Source organism: Notolabrus celidotus, chromosome 24 (genome assembly GCF_009762535.1).
Source record: "Notolabrus celidotus isolate fNotCel1 chromosome 24, fNotCel1.pri, whole genome shotgun sequence".
In the NCBI taxonomy this organism is placed as follows: domain Eukaryota; kingdom Metazoa; phylum Chordata; class Actinopteri; order Labriformes; family Labridae; genus Notolabrus; species Notolabrus celidotus.
Window position 1 is genome coordinate 11,653,792 of NC_048295.1, and position 22,797 is coordinate 11,676,588.

The following is a 22,797-nucleotide window of genomic DNA, read 5'->3' on the forward strand; positions in this document are numbered from 1 at the left end:
GTTTCAACCGGTGGACCCAGGGTCTAAATTTAGTTCAGGGGTAGATATCTCCCCCCTAAAAAGCCCCTGCTCGGGGGGTAGTTTTTAACTACCCTGGTTACACAACTGACTCTTGGATAGTTTGTCTGGAACCAGTTTTCTTGGCCGGGAGCCGGTTCACTCGCCGTTGAAACACTTCTCAATTGAGCGCTTGCTCCGAACTGGCCATGGAACCGCCTCGGTTGAAAAGGGGTACAGCAGTCTTGGCCAGGTCTCCCTTGAAAGGACCTTTTCAGCATCTCTAAAAGTTGGTCCGTCTTTCATAACATCCTTCCTCATCATTTTTATGAGTGGCACTTTTATTATAAGGTTTTAAACTTGAACCGAACCACTTCCCTTCCAGAATTTCACGGGATGACACAACATCTTACGACTTGATGTCCATGACATCCAGGGCGAGAGGATCCGACATGAAAACACTTTCATTACATGTCCATTGATCTTCCAACACCCGGCTGTTCTCCCGCCCTCCCTGCAGCCATTAAGACGACCGCACTCTCGCTGATGTGGGCCGCTTGTAAAAAGTAATTAGACCCAACACGGATCCCATTCGCTGTGGCAGGGGTCAAAAACTTTGCACGACTGATCAATTTTTCCACCCTGTTGGAAACACTCGCTAGATCTTATTGCCTGTGCTTTGTGTGCTTTGCGGTGACGTTGCTGTCACATTGGAGCAAACCTTTCCGCTTTACAGAGAGAACACAAGCTGAAACATATGCAATTATATTAAAATATTTGGACAAATAAAGAAAAAAGGAGTTGCAATATAAATTCAAATCATCAACGACTGAAGAGGCTTTTCACGAACGCTCATTGTCTGAGAACGCCTGCTGGACACTGCATGTTTTTTCTTCCTCCTTCTGCATGCTGAGTTCAATGAGAAATATTCATGACTGCTGACAAGTCCTCGTGTGTGGGCTCTGCTTCTCACAGCTTTCACCATGGAAACGGCAGATGGATGAATCAGGGTAACAATGGATGATATTATAATCCAAATGGTGCTTGTTGGAAATAAAGGAGCATGATGATGATGATGATGATGTGCACTTCGGCGTGATGACAATCTCCGCTCCTGCGACTCCCAAATAAAACACTTGACTCAGTGTTCTGCTTCAATTCTATACCTCTCATTTGAATGTTTGAATCTCTCCCCTTGCTTCAGGAGGAGCTGCGGCACAGCCGGTTAATATTTCAAGGCGGAAGTTTGAGATTAAAATGTCACCAGGTCAAACCTGGTTTGGAAAACCCAGCTGAGGGTTAGTAAAGGAGACACTCTCTGCCATTGCTCAGCAGTTACTATCAAGATCTAAGGCCAGTAGTACAAGAATGCAGCAGTACAGGAGGTAGATTCCAAATATGAGTCTGTCTAGTTGTAACACTCCCTTCCCACGCAACTGCTCCCACCAGGTTATTTCTGTCACAGCAAATGCTGGAAAATCCTTGGAGAATCATAGATGTGTGTGATTTGGTTAGCGTCAGGGACAATAGAAGCGTCTCATCTCCACAGAAGATGTGTAACATGAAACAGATTATGCGAAGACAGACACATTTCACAGCCATCTTTGTGTCGAAATAATGTGTAATGCTGTGAGACACAGCGGCCCATTGTTCGACCCTTTTTCCCTCTAATTGCAGAGTAGAAGCACAACAGCATGTAAAAGAAGCGGCTCTTTGTTCACAGCCTTTCTATATAAGTGGGCTGTAGTCATATAGCAGCTTTAAAGCCTTGAGACCACTCAGAGGGCTTTCAAATACAGGTCAGGATTCACACGTTCACACACATGCGTTCACAAACTCAAGTAAAGTTAGCGCCATGAAAGGTAAATTCTCGGCTAATTATTCACTCCTATTCAAACCCCTGCAGCAGTTTGTGAGGTGGATGAGGAGTGCAAACGCACCGCAATGACTCGAATGATTCAAATTTGAAGGGAAAGGCTGCAAAAAAATTCAAAAACAAAAGGTGTTAAACGAATACATGTCAGAAATGTGCTGCAAGTTAAACAACAGGATGCAAAAAAGCTCAAAGAAGATGCAGAAAATGCAAAATAATGCAAAGTCGAAACGCATTATCTCAGAGGACATGCAAAATAAATGTAGCAAATCAGCCCAAACTCAAGGGCAGCATAAACATGCTGTACCAGACATTTGTTCAGGGGAAAAAAAACATGTACAAAAGTACAAAAAATGCTAAAATATAGAGTCCTGGAAACATACATTTAACATTTTAGAATCAAATTTAACATTTTAGTGACGTAGTCTGGAATACAATTTAGAGCATATGGTCCACACTTGGAATAAGCCTGAATATGAATATAGATCCATAAACAGGGATTGGACCACCAAGGCCCCGCCTCTTGCTGGTGGCCAATCCACACTGCACCCGACCCCTGTGACTCCCCCTATGGGTGGTGAGCCCACGGTAAATGTTGAATGGACTTGTACTTATATAGCGCTCATCTAGGCTGTCTGACTACTCAAAGCACTTTTACATACTACTCATTGCATTCACCCATTCACACCCATTCACTCTCTTATGATAGAGGCTGCTAATGTTAGGCATCATCAGTATTAGCTAATCATTCGTTCACATTCACACACCGCTGAACATGAGCAATTTGGGGTTCAGTGTCTTGGGGCACTCAAGGACACTTCGGCATGTGACTGCCGAAGCTGGGATTGAACCGCCAACCTTCTAATTCATAGACGACCGACTCTACCCACTGAGCCACAGCCGCCCCATGGGAAGATGAACCAATGTAACCCTTTCAGGCTGGGACTGACCGGGCCCCATGGGTGAAGGCCTGGCCACCAGGCGCCTGTGGCCCTCCGGACAGGGTACACTCGTTGGTGGTGTTTGTCTTCATCAGGTGTCTTGGGGCCGCACTTTGTAAGGACCTGTTTGCCCTGGGAGACCCTACCAGGGGCACCTGCCGCTAACAACATAGCTCCTAGGAACATTAGGGCACTCAAACCCCTCCACCACTTTAAGGTGTCCCCCTCCATTGGTCACCACGACCCGGACCTGGATAAGTGGAGGAAGATGGATGGATGGATGAAGATTTGGAAAGGCACAGATATTGAGATGGATGTGGATTGCACTCAAAAAAAAGCCCCAGTTGAAAGTATTTCATAGTCCACATTACTATTAGTAGTAGTAGTAATTAGCCAGGTATAGTGGACCTCATCTCTCCACACACAGGCAGCAGGCTTCACAACAGTGGTTTATCCATTCATCACTGTCTAGCATTGGGGAAAGAGGCATTCATAGTTCATAAGTGAAAGCTTTTCAACTGTCTGGTTTAGTCACATCCATGTAGCAAGTGACCAGGGCTCAATTCCCCTTTCCTGCATGTCATCCCCCCCTCTCTCCTAGTCTCCTTTTCTATCCACTGTCCTCTCTTTTCCAAAATAAAGGCCCCAAAAATATAACTTTGACTTATTGTCCAACTGCCTTTTTGCAGCATAGAGCTGCTGCATGAAATATTTTGTTGTTTAAAAGCATGACATACCCTCGATAATCACACAAAGGTTGACTTCCTGTTGTACTTGAATCCTGGTTTTCGTAGACTACCTGAGTAGTTCCTTTGGGTGTGTAGTCATTTTGCAGATTGGTAACATTGCAGTTTGTTTGAGGGGAAAGGGTATTAAAAACTAAAACTCTATGTCTCACAGGAGGCTGAGCTCGGAATGGATCATCCAGTACGACTACGATGACCTCGGGAAACATGGTTCACCGACTGCAGAGTCCCGCTTTTGAAATCTCAATGTCAACCCATTTCCCTGACCTTAACTTCATGTGAGGTCCAGGGACTCCAAGGACGTGCCGAGAAACTGTGTGGAGCCTTTGCTGCGTGACCTCCGACCTTGTCAAATTTGGTAAGTGTTGTTTTCTTTTCCTCCCGTGAGACAAACACAAAACCTTACTTTCCCTGCTTCTACAACAGAGCATGAACTGTGACTGATGCTCCAACCGGAAGAAGTTTAGTGTCACACAAAGACCAGATGTTAATGAGCTAAAACTCTGATGCATGGTTTGTTTTTGTGAGCGAGAGGAGATGGAACTAAAATGTTAGTAGTGGGTTGTCAGACATTCAAAATCCATGGTATTTTCCCCCGCTGAGCGTCTAATCTGTCTGTCAAAATACAAGCAGTACATCCTGTAGGTGGTTGACGTGGCTGAGGGGCACAGTGTTCATTTTGTTACTCATCTGCAACAAGTGACGGGTTCCTAGAATTTGGCTTGTGCCAACTTACACTTACACAAATCAGCTTTCAGCTGGTGTCAGAGTTAAGTATGACGAACCATCTTCCACAACACATCAAGATTTGAATAGAAAAATACAGCGATATTTTAAAGGCTGAGACTCTGTTTTCATAACGCTCACATTTCCTGTCCACACTGCAGTGAGAGAACAGCTTTTTAAAAACTGTGTTTCCAAAATATCTCTTTGAGGAGGTGGGAAATGTTGAGAATCTGAAGATTAAAGGCCAGGCTGTGTTTTTTAAATGTTTCTACCTCAGGCTCACTGCTTCTGTCGGATTGTGTAATATCTTCAGTGGTTGTGTTGACCGGGAAGCAGAGTTGAAAGAACACCTTAACAGGCTCTGATAAAAACAGATATTGTAACCGGACAGTTTTTTATCCAGGCAGTGGTTTTCTCAGAGGATGTCTTGTATTTATGTTCTGACCTACAGAAAGCACTATCCGATAATATGGTGCTCACATCATATCTCAGTCAGGGCCACTCTCGCATACAGTAAGTTATATTTTGCTCAGTTCTGTTAGCTCCCTGCCCTTCCACATGCCTACATGGAATGTCAGAGGTTGAGGCGGGAAGAGCACACCTCCCCTCTCTTTCATATGTATACATGAAAAGCCAAGGCAGTGAACAGGCATAAGACAACACATAGGGATCTCCCTGCCTTTCCACATGCCTACATGGAATGCCTAAGTTTGAGGAAAGGAGAGCACACATCCCCTTTCTTTCATTTGCAGGCATGACAAGCCAAGGCAGGGAGAGCAGCAGCAGCAACAAAACACATGGGTACTGGACAGAGCATACATAAGTGACAATACATAGGGAGCTCCATACCCTTCCACATTCCTACATGGAATGCCAAAGTTTGAGGTGGGGAGCGCACACCTCTACTTTCTTTTTTTTATACATACATTAAAAGCAAGGTCAGGGAGAGCAGCAGCAAAACCCCCTAGGGGTGCAGAACAAAGCAGCATAACAGAAAATACATATGGAGCTACCTGCCATTCCATATGCCTACATGGAATGCCTTAGTTTGAGGCAGGGAGAGCACACATGCCCTTTCTTTCATGTGCAGGCATGACAAGCCAAGGCAGGGAGAGCTGCAGCAGCAACAAAACACATGGTACTGGACAGAGCATACATAAGTGACAATACATAGGGAGCTCCATGCCCTTCCACATTCCTACATTGAATGACAAAGTTTGAGGCAGGGAGAGCACACCTTCCCTCTCTTTCATATGCAGGCATGACAAGCCAAGGCAGGGAGAGCAGCAGCAAAACCCCCTAGGGGTGCAGAACAAAGCAGCATGAATGAAAATACATATGGAGCTACCTGCCATTCCATATGCCTACATGGAATGCCTAAGTTTGAGGCAGGGAGAGCACACATCCCCTTTCTTTCATGTGCAGGCATGACAAGCCAAGGCAGGGAGAGCAGCAGCAGCAACAAAACACATGGGTACTGGACAGAGCATACATAAGTGACAATACATAGTGAGCTCCATGCCCTACACATTCCTACATTGAATGACAAAGTTTGAGGCAGGGAGAGCACACCTTCCCTCTCTTTCATATGCAGGCATGACAAGCCAAGGCAGGTAGAGCAGCAGCAGCAAAAAAAAAAAAAACAGGGATGCACAATAAAGCAGGTATAAGTGACAATATTTAGGTAGCTACCTGCCCTCCCACATGGCTGAGTGGAATTCCAAAGCTTGAGGTGAGGAGAGCACACCTCCCCTCCCTTTTATATACAAGCCAAGGCAGGGAGAGCAGAAGCTGCAAAAAAAAAAACACAAGGGTACTGGACAGAGCGGGCTTAAGTGACAATACATATGGAGCTCCCTGCCCCTCCTAATGTGTACGTGAAATGCCAGCTTGAGGCGGGGAGAGCATGCAGTAGTAGTATATTGGTAGGTAGTATGTAGTATGTGGTTTTGAAAACAACCATAGTCTTGAACCAGAGTTTTTCGGTACAAGGGTCTTTTATAACACCTTTGTTGCTGTTAGTCAGTCCAGTAGTGTAACAGAAAAAAGGGCACACCTTCATGTCGCGCTCCTCCTCCAGCTTGAATAGAACCTGGACAAAGAATTTAAGCTGCAAATGCCATCTTCACACCTCCTCCAAGTTAGGCCACATATTCTGCCAAGGCCACATACTGGTCCTTTACACAACAAGACCCACTGCGCCGCTGCTGCATAATACATCACCTCCTTGACACCAAACGGAGAAGACACCATGGCAGCTTACATCTACCCACTCGTGAAAGACAAGCCTTTGAAGCTCCACCGCGTGTTAACTCCACAGAGTGTCAGGAGAGTCGTGACCTGACATCGCCTGTGAGATAAATAAAGAAACGGACGACTTTGAATGCACAGCAGCACTTTGGAGAGCCAGACTGTCTGTGTAAGAGATAAATTTGCTGCTGGGTTGGAGGTTGGAGGGAGAGGGGGAGAGAAGAAGAAGAAGAAGAAGAAGAAGACAGACAGAGTTTATCTCCAGCACAGTGTTGTGGGCTATGACGAGTAAATAATGATGCTATCGATGTTATCGAGAGCAGGCTGAAAAAAGGACACTGTTTTCTCCTAACCTGACAATTTAGTGTCCTTGTCATGTGCTACAAAGAGTGGAATTACAAAAGTAGACCTACTCTCATGTCCTCGAATGCGGCGGCTGCTAACAGAGTGCTCATACTATGGCTTTAACCCTTTAAAGGGCACGCTTTGAAATACTTAAAATTTCAACCCTAGAGTGTTATTGGAGGACATAACAAGACTATTTAACATTTGTGACATTTGTCAAAATTTTGTGTAGAAAATTGAGGTCAACAAAGTCACCAAATATAGTTCCTTGTCCTGTAGTGGTAAAAGAAAAAATCAAATAATAGTATATATAAGAAATCTCCCTGCCCTTCCACATTCCTACATGGAAGGCCAAAGTTTGAGCCAGGGAGAGCACACCTCCCCTCTCTTTCATAATCATTTGTTAAAAGCCCATGGCAGCAAGAACAGCAGCAAAAACCCCAAGTGGTGCAGAACAAAGCGGGCATAAGTAACTACACTGTACAAAGGAAGCTTGCTGCCCTTCCACATGCCTGAGTGGAATATCAGAGCTTGGGGTGGGAAGAGCACACCTTCCTTCTCTTAAATATGCTTAAATGAAAAGCCAAGGCAGGGAGAGCAGCAGCAGCACAAAAAAAAACCATGGGTACTGGACAGAGCATACATAAGTGTCCATACATAGAAAGCTCCCTGCCCTTCCACATTCCTACATGGAAGGCCAAAGTTTGAGACAAGGAGAGCACACCTCCCCTCTCTTTCATAATCATTTGTTAAAAGCCCATGGCAGCAGGAACAGCAGCAAAAACCCCAAGTGGTGCAGAACAAAGCGGGCATAAGTGACTACAGTACACAGTACAAAGGGAGCTTCCTGCCCTTTCACATGCCTGAGTGGAATATCAGAGTTTGAGGTGGGAAGAGCACACCTCCCCCCTTTTTTTTTATACATACATTAAAAGCAAGGTCAGGGAGAGCAGCAGCAAAACCCCCTAGGGTTGCAGAACAAAGCAGCATAAATTAAAATACATATGGAGCTACCTTCCATTCCATATGCCTACCTAAGTTTGAGGCAGGGAGAGCACACTTACCCTCCCTTAAATATGCTTACATGAAAAGCCAAGGCAGGGAGAGCAGCAGCAGCAGCAGCAGCAAAAAAAAAAACATGGGGACTGGACAGAGCAAACATAAGTGACAATACAAAGGGAGCTCCATACCCCTCCACAATTCTACATGGAATGCCAAAGTTTGAGGCAGGGAGAGCACATTTCCCCTCTCTTTCAAATGCAGTCATGACAATCAAAGGCAGGGAGAGCAGCAGCAGCAAAACAAAAAACACATGGGTACTGAACAGAGCGGAATACATAGGGAGCTCCCTGCCCTTTCAGATTACTGAGTGGAATGCCAAAGCTTGAGATGGGGAGAGCATACCTCCCCTCTCTTTCATATACAGGCATGACAAGCCAAGGCAGGGAGAGCAGCAGCCAAAACCCCCAGGGGTACAGTACGGTTTTAATGCACTTTCATGCAACACACCGAGCGCTACATAGTTAAGTTGAATTAGTTGTGTTTTAATGCCATCGCTCTTACATTGCCCACTCATTGCTTCTGTCATTCGTCACAGCTAGCTAAATGTTTGACTAAAGTTGCCTTAGCAATTAGCGCCTCATTTGACAGAAAACTTTGAATCCAAAGTGCCATTGATCCGAGGTCAGTGTGAAATTAGCGGCATCATTAAACAAGCGCACTGTTTCTTCCAGGAGACTTCAAATGGTGTTTGTCACCCAAAAAAAAAAAAAAATGGCGGCGTTTCAGCATGTGCGCCAAGATGATCAATAATGAAAATTGCTATTTTTGTGTCTCGCAATCTCGCTTGAAATGCCAGGGAACATGCAATTAAAGCGTGATTGAATCTTGTCCAATATTCAGCAGCGAAAGCTCCCGCTAAATGACAGAACAAAGGGGGGAAAGAGAGACTGCTGCACAAAACGCTGTCATTAAGCCCTCTGAGTGTCTGCTCCCTATTGTGACAGATTAATACCATTCTGCAGAAAGGAGGCAGCAAATTGGAACTTCAAACACAAAGAGAAGAAAGTGGAGAATCAAAGTTTTCTATTTCTGTAAATGGATGTGCTGTGCGGCTGTCTTAAGGTGTATTTACAATGTCAAGTCATGCTTTAAGTAAGTGAGCACGCAGCTCTTTGACTCTGCTCTAATTTGATTGGTCCACCTTGTAATTTGCTGGATGACATCTTATTTTATTTCCACTCTCTGCTTTGTCTCGATGCTACTCGTCATTAGAAGTGCAGCAGCCTCCAGACTGACGTGACATGAAGGCTGCATAAAGGAGTCGTTCATAAGTCTGGAGTAATGGCCGCCTTGTGCTTCAGCACTCAATATCACTACACTTGCCTTTTACATCATTTTAACTCCTCTCCTTCCTTCTCCACTCTGAAGAATGGAAGCTTGAACATGTGCAATCAACTTATTCATCTGCTTTACATTAATGTAGCTTTATAGCCTCTGTATGTGGAGCGCTAAGACCGCTAGGCCACCAGCGCCCCTATGTTAATGGTTTTGACTGACATTCAAAAACTGCATATAGATGCTGCGTTCAGGGACAGACATTTCCCCAAATTTGTGCATTTTTAGGGGGTTGACAAAATGAGTATCTTAAAGCATAAAACAACAACAGATACAAACATTCTGTTCTTGCAGCTGAATGGGAGTAAATAAATAAATACTTTTTGATATTCTTTGGGGCTTTTTTGCATTTATCAACAGGCAGCAAAAGAGAGACAAAACAAAAAAAGTCCAATTTAATAAGATTGGCAACCGGAAAGACAAAGAAAATGTATCACTTTGGTTTCACATGGAAATAATAAAAAAGAGGGTAAAAAAAAGAGTTTCAAGGGAAAAAAATAAGTAAGGGAAAGAAATAGTTTCACGTGAAAATAATAAAAAAAAAGGGAAATAAATAGTTACAATTGAAAATAATAAATAAGGGAAAAAATAATTTCATGTGAAAATAATAAAAAAAGGAAAAAATAGTTTCAAGTGAAAATAATAAAAAAAAGGAAAAATAGTTTCAAGTGAAAATAATAAAAAAAAGGGAAAAATAGTTTCAAGTGAAAATAATAAATAATGGAAAAAAATAGTTTCAAGTGAAAATATTAAAGAAATGAAAATAGTTTCAAGTGAAAATAATAAAAAAAAAATGAAAAATAGTTTCAAGTGAAAATATTAAAAAAAAGGAAAATAGTGTCAAGTGAAAATAATAAAAAAAGGGAAATAAATAGTTACAAGGGAAAATGATAATAAAAAAAGGAAAAAATAGTTTCAAGTGAAATAATAAAAAAAATGAAAAATAGTTTGAAGTGAAAGTATTAAAAAAAAGGAAAATAGTGTCAAGTGAAAATAATAAAAAAAGGGAAATAAATAGTTCCAAGTGAAAAGAATAAATAAGGGAAAAATAGTTCCAAGTGAAAATAATAAAAAAAATGAAAAATAGTTTCAAGTGAAAATATAAAAAAAAAGGAAAATAGTGTCAAGTGAAAATAATAAAAAAGGGAAGAAATAGATTTATGTGAAAATAATAAATAAGGGGAAAAATAGTTTCAAGTGAAAATAATAAAAAAAAGGAAATTTATTTTCAAGTGAACTAATAAATAAGGGAAAAAATAGTTTAGAGTGAAAATAATAAAAAAGGGAAAGAAATAGTTTCAAGTGAAAATAATAAACAAAAAGGGAAAAAATAGTTTCAAGGGAAAATAATAAATAATGGAAAAAATTGTTTCAAACAAAAAAAATTAAAAAGAATTGTTTCACATAAAAATTATGAAAAAATAGTTTCAGGTAGAAATCATGACACTGTAAAACATGTTCATCTCGTTTTGACTGACGTTCAAAAATTGCACATAGATGCTGCGTTCAGGGACAGACATATCCCCAAATGTGTGCAATTTTAGGGGGTTGACAAAATGAGTATCTTAAAGCATAAAACAACAACAGATACAAACAATCTGTTCTTGCAGCTGAATGGGAGCAACTCCTGTAGCTGCATAAACCCTCCCTGCAAGAGGGAGGATGTATAGCAGCAAATAAATACTAATGGTTTTGACTGACAAAAATCACATATAGATGCTGCGTTCAGGGTCACACATTTCCTGCAGTGTAATGCAAATGGAAGATGCCTCCGCTCCCTCGTCTGCTATCCCGTATGCCCTCCCTGCTGTTCTGGTGCCAAGGAAAGGCAATAACATTCAGAGGGGGCAGCAGTGTGGGAGACAATAGTGCCCTTGGCTGCAGTTTGGAGGAGCAAATACACGCATAGACACAAACGTGTGTTAACACACACACAGACAGCTGGAAATTGACTGAACGCCTTTTACTAATTACTTTACATTTTTATACCTCCGCTGTTTCAGGCAACAGCAGGTTATCGACTTCCTCATGTGTGTGTGTGTGTGAGGGCTAATAGGTGACTGTCTCGCTTTGTTTCCTGACTGATTTTTGAAATGCGCTGCGTTTGAGGCCAAGGTGCCAAAGCGCCGCTCCGTTCTGATACAGCCGACAGAAAATCTGTTAGCATTAGCGCCGCTGCTTTCTGTTCCAAGTCAGAGTTAAAGACGAGAGGCCGATGAAGAGGACTGGAGAGAGGGAGGAACTGTCCACCATATCTTGTCAGGGGAGAAGCATCAAGTCTATTATTGCTTTGGGTTGACTTGGAGTCACATCCAATGAGAGAAGGATCCTGGCGATCTGTCAGACCTGATCTGGGTATTACAGGCAACAAGACATGTTGCTCAACAGAGAGACACAGCAACCTATTGTGCTGCGGTTTGGTCAGACTCAGACAGATCCAGTCTGATACCACGACTGTGGTTAAAGGAGAAGTGCACTGTTGCACCTTGTCAGTCTGTTGGCTGCTCTGTGTTACATTACTTACATTGAAATGCAATTACTGTGAATCTCACAGTAACCCTGACCCTGACCGACTCCCAAGGGCCCTGACTACCAGCAGCTCCTATAGCTTGTTATAGAACTAACACCTTTCTGTTCCTTTATTTTATGTGTGAATACAGAACTGTGTGTATAGATATGTGTTCTGACATTGGGATTATTTGTGTCTTTACTTGAATATATGTAAATACTAATACATTTCAAATCATTAAAAAAAAAAGAATAAACAAAGAACCCACTGAGTCTCACAAATATGAACAAACAACAACAAAAAACAATCTGAACTGTTATCTTAGTTATATTATTTCAAAATGCTACACTTATGGTCTGTTCTCACTCTAATTCACATTCCTAGAACTTAATCCATTGTTTGAGTCGTTTTAATGAGATATATACATTTATACTATAGGTTTGCAGAGCTGCTTTTCCAATGCTAGTCCAATTTAATAAAGATTGGCAACAAAAGACAAAATACATTTAAACACAACGTTTGGATTCACACCAAAATAAAAAATACAAGAGATTAAAAAAATAGTTTCACGTGAAATTAATAAAAATTGGAGGAAAAATATGTTTCGAGTAAAAATCATTTAAAAAGTGAAAAAAATGTGTTTCACATGAAAATACAAAAAAAAGGGCAAACAAAAATGTTTCATGCGAAAATAGATGGATGGATGGATGGATGGATGGATGGATGGATGGATGGATGGATGGAGTGATGATGGATGGATGGAGTGATGATGGATGGTGGATTGGTGGATGGATGGTGGGAGTGATGGATGGATGGATGGATGGATGGATGGATGGATGGATGGATGGATGATGGATGGATGGATGGATGGATGGATGGATGGATGGATGGATGGATGGAGTGATGATGGATGGTGGATGGATGGATGGATGGATGGTGGATGGTGGATGGATGGATGGAGTGATGATGGATGGTGGATGGATGGATGGATGGATGGATGGAGTGATGATAGATGGTGGATTGGTGGATGGATGGTGGGAGTGATGATGGATGGATGGAGTGATGATGGATGGTGGATAGGTGGATGGATGGATGGATGGATGGATGGAGTGATGATGGATGGTGGATAGGTGGATGGATGGATGGAGTGATGATGGATGGTGGATTGGTGGATGGATGGTGGGAGTGATGATGGATGGTGGATTGGTGGATGGATGTTGGGACTGATGATGGATGGATGGATAGGTGGATGGATGGTGGGAGTGATGGATGGATGGATGGTTAGACTTGAGGGATGGATGGATGGATGGATGGATGGAGTGATGATGGATGGTGGATGGATGGATGGATGGAGTGATGATGGATGGTGGATAGGTGGATGGATGGATGGATGGATGGAGTGATGATGGATGGTGGATTGGTGGATGGATGGTGGGAGTGATGGATGAATGGTTGGAGTGATGGATGGATGTTTGGAGTGATGGATGGATGGATGGTTAGAGTGAGGGATGGATGGATGGATGGACGGATGGAGTGATGATGGATGGTGGATTGGTGGATTTTTCGTCCAACATGAAAATCATGAAGTATAAATATATTACCCCCCCCCCTCTTGCAGGGAGGCTTCATGCAGCTACAGGAGTGTCTCCCATTCAGATGCTAGATTACATTGTTTGTATCTGTTGTTGTTTATGTTTTTAAATGCTTGTTTTTTTCAACCCCCAAAAACCTAAACACATTTTGGGACCACATCAAATCAACACATTTTACATTCCACAAATAAGCGGCGGACTTGGCAGGGGTTCTAAACCTCCTCGGTACATAATTCACTTCAGAAGTGCAGACTTGTAAAGATGGCAGCCCAAAGTGTTTGAGAGAACTAATTAATTCATAAAAGCAGCGTATGCTTAAATGTGGGATTATGCTGGAAACCAACAAGATGAAAGTCATTATTTCACTTCAGTGAAGTTGGTGTCACATTGGGAATGGTAATGTGTGATGTCTGTGTTCTGTTAGAGGAAGAGAACAGCGTGATGACCGGTCGACCGAGCTGATTGGTAAACAGTTATTCTTCATACAGAGTGTTACTGTAGCATCTGAACAAGCTTTGTTCCATCTCACCTTGAGAGGAAATCTGTCAACATTTTCTGAAGACATTTTTCTAAATGGATTTTTCATAAATAGATAATATATATGATGACAGTAATAACTGAAAGAAGTACCAATACTGTCTGAACAAGTAAAGAAAATATGAAATGGTTTAATATTGGGATCGACACCAGGTAATATCTCCCAATCTGAATCCCCCTCTTTTTGGCCTCATGCTGCCTTTCTTACAGGCCTTTCTTACAGCTGTGGCTCAGAGGTACAGTGGGTCCTCTCTCAATGGGAAGGTTGGGGGTTAGATCCCATGTCCTTCTGTCCACATATCAAAACCTGAACTGCCCCTTTAGCTGCTGGGATGGATGGATGGTTTGAGTGATGAATGGATGGATGGTTGGAGTAATGGATGGAGGGATGGTGGGAGTGATGGATGGATTGGTGGATGGATGGATGGATGGATAGATGGATGGATGGACGGATGGATGGATGGATGAATGGACGTATGGTGGGAGTGATGGATGGAAGGTTGGAGTAATGGATGGTTGGATGGATGGATGGATGGATGGATGGATGGATGGATGGATGGATGGATGGATGGATGGATGGATGGATGGATGGATGGAGTGATGATGGAAGGTGGATTGGTGGATGGATGGTGGGAGTGATGGATGGAGTGATGATGGATGGTGGATTGGTGGATGGATGGTGGGAATGGTGGATGGATGGTGGGAATGGTGGATGGATGGTTGAAGTGATGGATGGATGTTTGGAATGATGGATGGATGGGTGGGTAGATGGATGGATGGATGGAGTGATGATGGATGGATGGAGTGATGAATGAATGGTTGGAGTGATGGATGAATGGTTGTAGTGATGGATGGATGGTGGATGGATGGTTAGAGTGATGGATGGATGTTTGGAGTGATGGATGGATGGATGGTTAGAGTGATGGATGGATGGTTCAAGGGATGGATGGATGGATGGTGGATTGGTGGATGGATGGTTAGAGTGATGGATGGATGTTGGAGTGATGGATGGATGGATGGTTAGAGTGATGGATGGATGGTTCAAGGGATAGATGGATGGATGGATGGTGGATTGGTGGATGGATGGTTAGAGTGATGGATGGATGGTTCGAGGGATGGATGGATGGATGGATAGATGGTGGGGCCGATGGTTGGATGGTGGGAGTGATGGATGGATGTTTGGAGTGATGGATGTATGGATGGATGGCTAGAGTGATGGATGGATGGTTCGAGAGATGGATGGATGGATGTTTGGAGTGATGTATGGATGGATGGAGGGATGGATGTTTGGAGTGATGGATGGATGTTTAGAGTGATGGATGGATGTTTGGAGTGATGGATGGATGGCTAGAGTGATGGATGGATGGATGGATGGATGGAGTGATGATGGATGGATGGTTGGAGTGATGGACAGATGGATGGCGTTCTGTCTAACAGCTACAGTGTGTCTGCCTGTCAGTCACATCCACTACTGACTTATCAATGAAAATGACCCCCCGTACAGTGTGTGTTTGGGAAAAAAGCTAATCAAACCAATAACTTTGTATTTATTGATTTATACTTATATTTATTTTTGAGCCTTTTTACTGCTTCATTGATAGAGGAGAGGACAGGGGATAGTGTAGGAAAGAGAGTGTAGGGAGAGAGTGGGGGAAAGACATGCAGGGAAGGGGCTACAGGCTGGAATCCAACTCACCCACATACACACCCATTCAAAGAGACGGTCTGTACAGCAGAAACAAACATGTTTACAGCCTGGTTAAAAGAACAAGTGTAGCCTGGAAGGATCCAATAAATACAGGAAGTAGAATAATCTATATATTTTTTTCCATTTGTAAAGAAACATTGTTTGATTGTGTCTCCTATAAGTAGATAAGAAGGATGTGTACTCCATGTTTCTTCTTCTCCTTCTATAAATATAAACGTTGGTCATTATGTATCTCCCTCAGTCTGACCCTCTCACTGTGGGTGCTCAAGGTGAGTTCAGCCCTTCACAGCCCACTGGGCCGGGAACATCTCCTACCCATTAGAACGGCTGGCTATGCACACGCAGTCATCAGACACACACACACACACACACACACACACACACATACATACAGAGGCAGAGAAGAAGAAAAGGGAACGCAGGGAGGCTCGCTCAGGTTTTTCCGGTACATGGGTCTCATCCCGCCACACGTCACCCTCAATTGTACTTAACGCTGCCGTGATCAGAGGCTCTCTGACACTTCTCTGTTGCTTCGGCACCCAAAGGCAAAGGAGGGGCACGGAGGGAGAGAGATCAGGAGTGGGAGACAGAGCAGGAAGTAACAAAAAAAAAAAAGGAGGAGGAAGGAGAGGAAGGAAGGAAGGTGAGGAAGGATGTGGGGTCAGGTGTGAGGAGATAGAGGGAGGAAATTAGGAGGAGGTGAGGAGTGACGGAGGCGACAAGAAGGCGGTGGGTGACCGAGGGAGGAGGCGGTGTGTGTGTGTGTGTGTGTGTGAGAGAGAGAGAGAGAGAGAGAGAGAGAGAGAAGATACGTTGAAGGGAACATCAGCGCTGGTGGTGCCCCGTCCACTGTCATTAGATGCGGCAATTATCTCCACTACACCGTGTGTGTGTTGTGTTTCTGTGTGTGTGTGTGTGTGTAAGCAGGAAAATTAGGAGTAAGGGAAGGAGAACACACACACACACACACACACACACACACACACACACACACACACTCAGCCTCTCTCGAGGGACGCTGTTTGTGTATTTCTGCTCTGTTCAATCAAGCTGCTGATGATTTGATGTGTCCGTTTACTGCACACTTCTTCCCATGTGTGTGTGTGTGTGTGTGTGTGTATGTGTGTGTATGTGTGTGTGTGTGCGTCTCGAGCTCTGCGCCTCATGCAGGAATCCGTAATGCAATCCGTACGTCTAAGTAGGTGTGTACTTCACTTTGGATGTGACTTTTTGTAACTCACTCTGAATGTGTGTGTGAGTCGCCTGCACTGATTACTCTCTTTGCATAACAGTGTGTGTGTGTGTGTGTGTGTGTGTGTGTTTCTGTGTGTGTGTGTGTTTGGGTAATAGTGGACAAAGCCGAGCAGTTTTGTTCCCCCAGTGTGCCCCAGTGATTCACCTTTCCTCCTCCTGGTTTCCACCTGGTCACTGGAGCGCTGCACTGATCCGACCTGACACCTGTCTGCTTGGATGGCCAGCAACAGGCCTCACACACACACACACACACACTGATGCGGACACACACACACACCTACACATGTACTTTCTGCACTCATGCATAAACACACATCACCCTCCTCGAGCCTCTCATTTGTACACATTGGAATGCGTTCACGCTCCTGCACATTCCTAAGGAGAAAGAGGGGTTCATACGTACACACAGGATCTGGACGTGGTGCTCACGGTTCCTTTGAAAGCTGACAGAAGCCTCCTGTGTTCAGTTTAAGAGTCATACAGTGATGTGTGTAAATATGTCACTGTTTATCAAAGTGTTGTTCTCAGACAACAGGAAGCAAACAAGCACTGTAAAGAAGTCCAGGTCAGGTTTCTGTAGATATCTCTTGAATATAAATTTAATGTTTAAATCCTCTCCAGTCAAAGACAGGTGAAAGTGAAAATATGTTTAAAAAAATTTAAAAAAAGTAAATACCAAGATAACCTAACACTGTTTGTGGCTCCTGGAGGCTCTACATTTAGCTAAATAATAATAATAATAATAATAATAATAATAATAATAATAATAATAATAATAATAATAATAATGATAATTCAAAATAATAACAATAATACTGTCTTAAAGTAATATTAATAATAATAATAATGATAATAATAATAATAATTTACTTAAGTAATAATAATAATAATGTATTACAGTAATAATAATAATAATAATAATAATAATAAAAATAAACAATAAAAATAATAATAATGTATTACAGTAATAATAATAATATTAATAATGATGGTAATAATAAAAATAATAATACTAAAAAAGAAAAATAATGATAATAATAATAGAAGTAATACTAATATATTTTTCATACAAATAATTAACTAGAACACAAAATATATTTCTTTATATTTATAAAACTAATAATGAAATAATAATAATTATAATAATAATAATAATATTAATAATAAACCTTGTGTATATAGTACTTTTCTAACTAGGGTTAGTATGACTACTACTACTAATAAAAAATAATTATAATCAAAATTAAGAACATTGATTATTATAATAATGATAATAGTAATAATAATAATACAAAAAATAATAATAAGAAGAATAGTAATAATAAAAAAAGTAATGACAATAATTATTGGAGTAATTATAATAATATATTTGTTAAACTGATTAATAATTAGAATAAAATAATGATGATAATGATAATAATAGTAAATATAATAATATTTTTAAAACTGATTATAATAATAATAACAAGAACAAGAAATAACTTTATTCTAACCAGGGTCACAAAGTGCTTTACAAATGAGAAAGATAATACAAAAGAACAAAAGAGAAATGTGAGAAAATCAAGAAATAAAACAGGATTCAAAATGTGAAGACCACCAAGGATAAAATGAATAAAACAATAAGAAAGGTTAAAAACACCAAATGGATAAAAGGAAATCCATCATTTAATCAATGTTAATTTATATAGCGCCAAATCACAACAAATGTCATCCCATGATGCTTTGCGAACAGAGCAGGTCTAGACCGTACCCTATGTTCTATTATTAACAAAGACCCAACATCAAGACCGAATCAGATCCAGTCCCATCTTACAGACAGGACTCAGTCTGATCTCATCTTAATCCACCATGAGCAGAGCACTTTGCAGCATTTAGCAAGTTACAGTGGCAAGGACAAACTTCCTTTAACAGGCAGAAACCTCCAGCAGGACCAGACTCATGTTAGAGAGCCATCTGCTGAGACTGAGTTGGAGAGAGGGATAGAGGGAGATGAAGAGAGAGAGAGAGATGATAGTGGGGAGACGGATAGTAGTGGTTGTAGCAGCTGGAGTCTGGAACGTCCACAGCAGGAGGAACCTACGAGACAAGGGAGCTCAGGGACTCCAGAAAGGTCTATGGTTAGTAACTTTAAAGGGACAGGGAGAGTTAAAGTAAGAGACAGGCAGACAGAGGAGAGAGTTCTAGGCCTATAGCAACATAACTAAGAGCTGGTCCAAGCCTGATCCAGCTCTAACTATAAGCTCTACAGGACAAGACTAAAAGCTTTCAGTTATTTACAACAAGACTATATTTCTTCCTTATTATCCGCTCCACTCACTATCTTGCTTTCTTTTCTCATTCTCTCTCAGTTCATTTCTCACTCCCAGATGGAGAACTCCTCTTCTTTTTTATGGTGGCAATATGTCTATTTATCTAAAACAACTTTATTGTTACTCAACTTAAGACAACACCATCTTGTGTTATTGTCTCCCAGGGTCATGAATCAGGTCAGGCAGTGATTCTTCACCCGCCCTACCATCTTTCCTCCATTGTTCCTCGCTTTTTAAACGTCTCATCCGGCTGCATTTGCACTAATGAAATTAGACTGTGGCTCTCTCACCGAAAGAAGCGACCGTCACTGCGGATGAGCTCAATGTAGCAAAGATGGGAGCGGACATACATCCTTGGGAAGTTGGCAGACTTTTTACCTGGATTAAAGTTGAGGCATTGCTCTCCACGTGCAGATCACTCTGTCCCGGGAACAGAGTCCTCATCCTGCATGGAACATCAAAATTTAAAGTACCCGGACATGCATGTGAAATCTTATTAGGTCAGCAAGCTTGAGTCTACATAAACTGAACTGATTGGTCTAGAGTGCTGTTGTGTTATAATTATTAAAGTAGTATTCTTATTAATGTTTATATTATTTAGAAACAAAATTGGGAAAGAACAGGGAACATCTTGTTTCTTTCAGTCCTTTATAAGAGACCGGCTTGTTTAACACATTGGCTCACAAAGTCAGATCAACACACAACACAACAAACTCAAAGACCTTATTCTACATGGGTGTAGTCTCAGTAAGGTCAACCATTGTTCATGAGGAGGCAATAAAAAGCATAAAGAGAGAAGCTGACATATTACCAATTATTTGTGGCAGCAATATCTTAATAAAAGGTAGAATAAAAGGTTGGATGGATGGTTTGAGTGATGGATAATTGGATGGTGGGGGTGATGGATGGATGGTGGGGTGATGGATGGATGGTGGGAGTGATGGATGGATGGTTGGAGTTATGGATGGATGGTTGGAGTGATGAATGGATGGATGGTTGGAGTAATGGATGGATGGATCGTGGGAGTGTGGATGGATTGTTGGAGTAATGGATGGATGGATGGATGGATGGATGGATGGATGGAGTGATGATGGATGGTGGATTGGTGGATGGATGGTGGGAGTGATGGATGGATGGTTGGAGTGATGAATGGATGGATGGTTGGAGTAATGGATGGATGGATCGTGGGAGTGTGGATGGATTGTTGGAGTAATGGATGGATGGATGGATGGATGGAGTGATGATGGATGGTGGATTGGTGGATGGATGGTGGGAGTGATGGGTGGATGGTTGGAGTGATGGATGGATGGATGGTTAGAGTGATGGATGGATGGTTGGATGGATGGATGGTGGGAGTGATGGATGGATGGATGGTTAGAGTGATGGATGGATGGTTGGATGGATGGATAGTGGGAGTGATGGATGGATGGCTGGAGGGATGGATGGATTGATGGATGGTGGGAGTGATGGAAGGATGGATGGTTAGAGTGATGGATGGATGGATGGATGGTGAAAGTGATGAATGGATGGATGGTTGGAGTAATGGATGGATGGATGACGGGAGTGATGGATGGATGGTCTGAGTAATGGATGGATGGATGGATGGATGGATGGAGTGATGATGGATGGTGGATTGGTGGATGGATGGATGGAGTGATGATGGATGGTGGATTGGTGGATGGATGGTTAGAGTGATGGATGGATGTTTGGAGTGATGGTTTGATGTATGGTTAGAGTGATGGATGGATGGTTGGATGGATGGATTGATTATGGGAGTGATGGAAGGATGGATGGTTAGAGTGATGGATGGATGGATGGATGGATGGATGGATGGATGGATGGATGGATGGATGGTTGGTTGGAGTGATAGTTGGTTGGCTGGTTGGTTGGTAGGGTGGTTTGATGGATAGATGGATGAATGGTGGATTGATGAGTTTGTAGGATAGATGGATGGATGGATGGTTTGCTCGATGGATGGATGGATGGATGGTTTGCTCGATGGATGGATGGGGGATTGCTTGGTTGGATGGATGGATGGATGGATGGAAAGATGAATGGTGGATTGGAAGGATCAATGGATTTTGGGATGGATGTTGTCATGATGGATGGATGGATGGTAGACTGGTTTGTCCGTCTGTTTGTAGTTTTTCCCATATCAGCTGTGCCTTCATATTTCATGTTAAACACTACCTCTTTGGCAGAATCAGATCCAAGCTGAGGTAAATGCTAAAAGTATTTTGTGCAGATATTAAAAAAAGTTTTCCCAAATCACATTTGAATCCACTTCCACTGGATTTATTAACTCCATTCAAAAGTGCTTTATAAGTTTACAGACCCCATGGCTACATGTAGTCCTCTTCAACAGAATGTAATATTCATGTAATACTCCAGACCCTGATCAGGAACCCTGTCTTGCGACCACACTGATTTGGCATTCAATCCAGACATAATAGAAGTCCATGTACTTCATGTATTGAGGGCTGTTTTTGCTGAGTGGTCGTCAGTTGTCTCTCAAAGCGCTCATTGAAAGGTTGGCGGTTTGATCCCATCTCCTGTAGTGACATGAAGCGTCCTTGCCTAGATACTGATCCCTAAACTGCTTGTTATGACACAGTCAGGGAGGTGTACGAATGCATACACACACACACACACACACGTCCATTATTCCATTGGTTGAATGAAAAATCTTGATTTGTTGCTGCAGCTTCAAGAAAAGTTACAGAAATCCAATTCCTCTCTTCCACTGGGGTTCATGGATGTCCAATTGTGTGACTGAATAACACCGCCGTCCTCAGGGCCGCGCCGTTTGCAAAGCTTGAAAAGCAATTGTCATTAAAGCGTCTCCTGCAACCTTATTATCTGGTGTCTTTAACTAAGGCCTAATACAGTGGGGAGAATGTGCCAGATGAAAGCATGTGAGCAATAAAAGCAAACGCAGCGTGCATAACTGTGCTCATCTTTTTTACATCACTCGCCTCTCAAGCTGGCGTTATTATCACCGCCAAGGACAATAGCAGCAAGTGCAGTCACAAGCGGGTAATAGGTCATTGCTGTGATACTTTAAATAGCACTGTCAGAGCGAATATGCCGGCATTAGACGATTCTGAATGTGGGCCGTGTCACTGCGACTGTGTTCTCAGCTTTTTATCATTCTCACTGGCTCTGTCAGATAAATCATAGTGTGTGTTTTTTTTTTCTGTAAAGCTGCATGAAATGAAAGAAAGTAGTCTTATATAAAATGAGAGAGTGGAATGATTTCTTTCAGTGTGATCTCCCTCGCTCCCTGTGTCTTTCTGAAGTCACTCCACAGAGCTGAAGCGCTCCTTCAAAGCGTTCGGCTGTTTTTTGTAACGAGTTGAAGGCCAGACCGCAGTTGCCAGACTCCGGTCTATGTATGCGTAGTGACATAGACTCTGAGCAAAGTCAACATGATGTTTTATTAATGGTGCAATATTTCCATGAAGGAGTTAAAGTAAGCATGTCATCAAAAATTCAACAGACAACAGATCCAAGTGAATGCATGGTTAAGCAAGTGCAAGGGTTAATCTGCAGCTTAAGTGCTGTTTTCTAAGTTTCCACTAAGTTTGGCACCGCCATTTTTAGAAATCGCATT

At 42.2% G+C, this 22,797-nt stretch overlaps 1 protein-coding gene across 3 annotated transcripts in view; it reads left to right on the plus strand.

Annotated features, from left to right (window-relative positions):
• Positions 1–22,797, plus strand: part of spry2 (sprouty RTK signaling antagonist 2) — a 212,426-nt gene that overhangs the window by 115,746 nt on the left and 73,883 nt on the right. For all 3 annotated transcript variants that reach the window (XM_034678191.1, XM_034678192.1, XM_034678193.1), the window contains exon 4: positions 3,712–3,915. The gene's annotated coding sequence lies outside the window, so the exon portion shown is untranslated. The remainder of the gene's footprint in view (positions 1–3,711; positions 3,916–22,797) is intronic.